The sequence below is a fragment of the Schistocerca piceifrons genome, chromosome 1 (genome assembly GCF_021461385.2).
Source record: "Schistocerca piceifrons isolate TAMUIC-IGC-003096 chromosome 1, iqSchPice1.1, whole genome shotgun sequence".
Classification (NCBI taxonomy): Eukaryota; Metazoa; Arthropoda; class Insecta; order Orthoptera; family Acrididae; genus Schistocerca; species Schistocerca piceifrons.
Window position 1 is genome coordinate 996757653 of NC_060138.1, and position 5422 is coordinate 996763074.

Sequence of the window (5422 nt, forward strand, 5' to 3'; positions counted from 1 at the left end):
ACCGGAACGGAATCGGTTGGACTTCTGACTGCGGGGAGATTTAAAGGCATTTGTGTATTGCCAACCCATCGCCAATGAGCAGACGTTATAGGAGCGTGTGACTAATAGATGCGAGGCAATGCGAATGGAGCCAGTGCTTGATTCACTGCGAAGAAGGGCCGAAGGATGTGGTAGATTGATTGAAATCCACACACGCACAGCTTCTGCTATTTTCTGTCTCTGATGCACTGAAAATGGTTTTGGTACCGTGAAACACGAATTTTTAAACGTTCAGCATCCAATTCCATAACAGAGCTGCCATACAGTCCACTAAGGAAGTTTACTACACTTCGGTGCATTCAAAACCTTGAGAAAAAAGCAATTTCTTGGAGAGTTGGAGGAAGAGCCGCTATGTGTGAGTCCAGGACGTTAATTGCGATTTTTTAAAAGTTTCCGCACCGTGTTTCGAGTCGTCTGAGTAGTACGAGCGACAATGTGTGTGAGTGCGTTAGCGTGAATCAAGACAATTCCACGTCGCAGATTTCCACATTGTAGATTCTGGGTGGCACGTCTCAGTTTCAAGGGTGCTTGAATACACATCCTCGGCCAACGGCCTTGCCGCAGTGGTAACACCGGTTCCCGTCAGATAACCGAAGTTAAGCGCTGTCGGGCTGGGCTAGCACTTGGATGGGTGACCATCCGGTGTGCCGAGCGCTGTTGTCATGTGGGGTGCACTCAGCCCGTGTGAGGCAATCTGAGGAGGTACTTGAATGAGAAATAGCGGCTCCAGTCTCGGAAACTGACATACGGCCGCCAGCGCCGTGTGTTGACCACATGCCCCCCCCCCTCCCCCCATATCTGCATCCAGTGACGCCTGTGGGCTGAGGATAACACGGGGGCCGGTCGGTACCGTTGGGCCTTCATGGCCTGTTCGGGAGGAGTTTAGTTTTTAGTTTTGAATACACATACCAAATTTCATTTCTGTTCTGGCATCATGAAATTCGTCAAGGGCACAACTTTTTGGTTTGTAAGCGGGGTCGACTTGATTGTTGCAATAGGGTTTATTAGAACTTAGCCGAGTACAGTTGGTTGGAATGACAGCAAACCATGTGTTACTGTTCGTATGCCACGCTGAAGTAAAGAAACAAGTGTATTTTTGCGGTAGGAGTTTTTGTTTTAAGTCGCTGTCACACAAAGAAAAGCAACAACAGTGTGAAGAATCCTGGCTTCTCGCACAAGTAGAATACGCAATGATCTGTAGATATCAACTCTCCAGAGCCATCTGATTATTACCGTGAGTCATATTGTGTTGATAATTTACCCATAATTTTGACTAGCGTGTCGTATAACCAAGTGATTTTAATGACTCGCCAATTAGCTAGACGTCAATCCAGAATACGTGAACAACAATTTCGTGCTGGCAGCTTTAACTGCTACTTGCGTGAGACCAGATAATGATGGTCAGTGATGTATTACAGTAAGATTTGAGTCAACCAGTTTATCGTAATTATTAATACTGATTTAATCGCGACGCATTAGGTTTAAGTCTTTGGCTAGCTACAAAGGATACATTATGTCGTATATGATGAATCGGTTGTATGTTTCTCCACTCCTTTCTCGAGTCCTTCCAATGGTGGTCCGAATCCAGATCGCTTTGTTTCGAGGGCAGTGTCGAATAGAGCAGTGATAGATGACATGTTGATGGAGAGAGAACAAGTTCTCGATGCGTCAGCATAAGCTGTGCAACATTCGTGATGGACACAGTTTGAATCACGCCCATCTGTCAGACGACGTTTCTGTATATTTCCCTTGTCCAGAAGCGCAGTGAATTGTATGAGTCGTGCGGCCTCGGCAGGCGCGAGGCCATTGATTTTAAAACAGGTGCGATGTACCGCACTGTGTCCTTGCCTCACAAAATAACGCCGTGTGTCGTTCATAGTGGAACAGAGGCTGCCTTCAGCCGATTGTCCAAAACGTAAACGGTAAACGCTACTGTCAGGTACCTAATACCTCTCGCTTCTCTTATACAGTTTCTTATGGCATAGTCAGGCTAGTCAGTGATTTTATCGGAGCAGGGATTCATTCAGTTTCGTAAACCAAACGGAAATTGCCGGAGGAAGAGAGCGACGGCACCAAGATGAGCGCGGCTAGCTCTCCTAAACAGACTAAAACGTGCGCACATCGGTCTCCGTTTATCGCCATTTTGAAGACTTGTTTACTGCCTCACCTACATGAAGCGCGTCGCATTTAGCGCGAGAATTACTCACCAAGCCTCCTCATTTAATAAAACAGCTGCCCGCTAAGGAAGTTCTGAGATTACTGAGCGCAACGACGTCGTAAGACGATTCTGAGAGAATTCCTAGTGGAAAATGTTGTGTTTTATGCTTTCCATTCGTTCCTTCAATCTGTCCCAAGCAGTTGTTGGGCCTATTTCTCCCACGTTTCTCAGTCACGAACTGTTGTACTGCAGAGGGTATGTCAGCTACAACAAAACACAAACAAAGAAAAGATGTTGCATGCCATAGTCCAAGTCTTAACTAGCTGCAGTTAATATCTTTATTTCGTGCCACGTAAATAATGTTAAGAATGAATGTAGAAAGATGTAGTATACTGAAGAAATGATGTGCGTTTGAAATTATCTAAAGCTCGAGATACTGTAATAGTCCAGTAGGCGGTTCAACTGAAGAGGAATGGACATTTCGGAAAAGGACAGTCGCGAAAGTTGGACGCGGAAGTACAAGTACAATGAAGATAACTACGAAGAAAGCCTGCCTAACAGAGGAAATACTTCAGTTTATCGAAGAATGAGAAAGACAGGAATACCGAAGTATAAGTCACTCGGGAATGAAACCAATAGGAAGTGCAGGGAAGCTAAAGCGAAATGGTTGCAGGAAAAATATAAAAAAGTTAGGAAAGAAATGGTTGTCAGAAAGAAAGATTTGTAATATGGAAAAGTCAAAACAACCTACAGTGAAGTTAAAAGTCGACATAATGCAGGAGGAATTCCACTGTTAAACGTAGAGGAGAGGCGGATAGTTAGAAAGAGTAGACTGAAGACCTCTTACGATGGAAGGAGTTGTCTTATAATGTGACAGAAGAAAAAGAAATCGGAGTCGATATGGAAGAGATAGGGGATCCAGGTTTAGAGTCAGAATTTAAAAGAGCTCTGGAAGAGCTGAGATCAAATAAGGCAGAACGGATAGATAACTTATCTTCGGTATTTCTAAAGTCATTGGGGGTAGTTGCAGCCAAATGACTATTGAAGTTAGTGTATAGAATCTGTAACATCGGAGACACGCCATTAGGCTTTCAGGCTAATATAATGCACACAATCTCGAAGATAGTGAGTACAGGTAAGTGGGAGAATTATCCCACAGTCAGCTCAACAGCTCATCCATCGAAGTTACTGATTAGAATAATATAGGAGAATGTAAAGGAAAGTTTAGGATATGTCAGATGACGATGTGTGCAACATTGCGCTTGATAAGGGAGACCAGACTTAAAAGAAAAATAAAGACATGTGCAAAGGTTTCTTCAACATGGGACAAGTGTTCAACAATGTAAAATGTTGTAAGGTACTCGAAATTCTAAAAAAAATTGGAATAAGGTATGGGGAAAGACGGATAATATACAATATGGACAAGAACCAAGGGCCAACTAAACTGCTCAAAAGAATTAGGAAAATATGAATTCGCGCGCCTGCCTTACTCCATTGAGCAATAAGGTGAGGATTGGGTATATTACCAAATTATACCTTATCTTTCACAAATTAAGTACACGACAAAACATCATTACATCTTCGATCGTGGGGGAGTTGGAAAATAAGTTTCCCTTGTCGACTGTGGTCAGAGTTGTGTGTGAAAGGAAAAAAAAAGAGAATGAGACATTAAAGATGAGACATATCTTTACTTTTCTACATAATTTCCAAGTACATTGAGACATTTGTCATATCGCTGCATAAGTTTCAAAAAGCCTTCCAGCCTCATGTCCAATTCCAAGTTCTGCCGCTACTCCATCGATGGTGATACACCAGTTCGCTTTAATCATGTCATCCGCCTTCCTGACATTTGCATGTGTAGTGGCCGTGCGCGTCCGTCCAGGTCTCGGTACGTCCTGCACTTGCTGCCGTCCATCACTGAACTGCTGGCACCATCTCCGCACCATTTGCCTCGACATCACACCTGACCCATACACCTCAACAAGGCGGTTATGAATTTCCGTACCTGATACTCCACGTGCCAATTCATAGCGCATAACAACTCTCACTTCCGCCTTGGATCACGACTCCAGAATGCACCTTCTCGCCGGCCGCTGTGGCCGAGCGGTTCTAGGCGCTTCAGTCCGGAACCGCGCTGCTGCTACGATCGCAGGTTCGAATCCTGCCTCGGGCATGGATGTGTGAGCTGTCCTTAGGTTAGTTAGGTTTAAGTAGTTCTAAGTCTAGGGGACTGATGACTTCAGATGTTAAGTCCCCTAGCGCTCAGAGCCATTTTTGAGCCGCACCTTCTCTCCAAAGCTCCGGGAAAAGACTGAGCGGCTGGCCTCCGCTTTGCGCAGGCACTGCGACAGCCCCATCTGCTTGATCGCGGTCGACCTCTACCCAATGGTGTATCGGTTTCTTGCACGTGCGTGTTCACCTGCCGTGTCGTCTTTCGCCCACATCACACAACTCTGCCCACAGTCGACAGAGGAAACTTATTTTCCAAATCCCCCTCGTAAAAGGAACTGAAAGGTCCGACAAGTGTCGAAAACAGATTAGAAACAATCATTCATCCCGATATTCTGGCTGCTATTCAATGGACTTTGAGAGATTGGGTAACCTGTATACCCTCCGCGAGCATGTATCACTGCCTGACACGTACGTATAAGTCTACAGAGGTCGTCTTGTGGTATCCGTTCCCATTCTTCAGCGAGAGCACATGACAGTTCTTGGAGAGTCTGTGGTGAAACAGAAAGACCACGAACACACCTGTCAAGTATGTCCCACATATGCAAGATGGGATTTAGAATGAGATTCCCCGCCGGCTATTCCATTACTTGAATGTCCAGTTTCGCAAGACATCTCCGCTGACGCCTGCCACATAGGCCCTGGTATTAGAAATAATTAAGCCCTGGCATTAGAAGGAATTTAGGGCCATCACTGTATGCAGCAGCTACCACAGGGTCCAAGAGGGTCCGTTCGACGTACTTCCTGGAGGTAAGGCGACCGTGGACAACGACATTGAGCTGTCAACACTGAAACCTCCCCACAACATCACATAACCTTGGAAATTTGTCGATTTCCTGAACTATATTTTGCAGGTGTTGGTCACCACGTGTCTCCGCACACCAACCCAGCCACACCTTGGGTCAGAGGATATCTGGACTCATCTGTGAATAACATCTTACGCTAGGGACGTAGTTGCCAGTAGACATGGAAACGGTAGAACTGAAGAGCTGCAGG

General features: G+C 45.4%; 1 pseudogene; it reads left to right on the top strand.

Annotated features, from left to right (window-relative positions):
* The first annotated feature begins 584 nt into the window (after positions 1-584).
* On the top strand, positions 585-702 carry LOC124724292 (annotated as a pseudogene).
* The last annotated feature ends 4720 nt before the right edge of the window (positions 703-5422 follow it).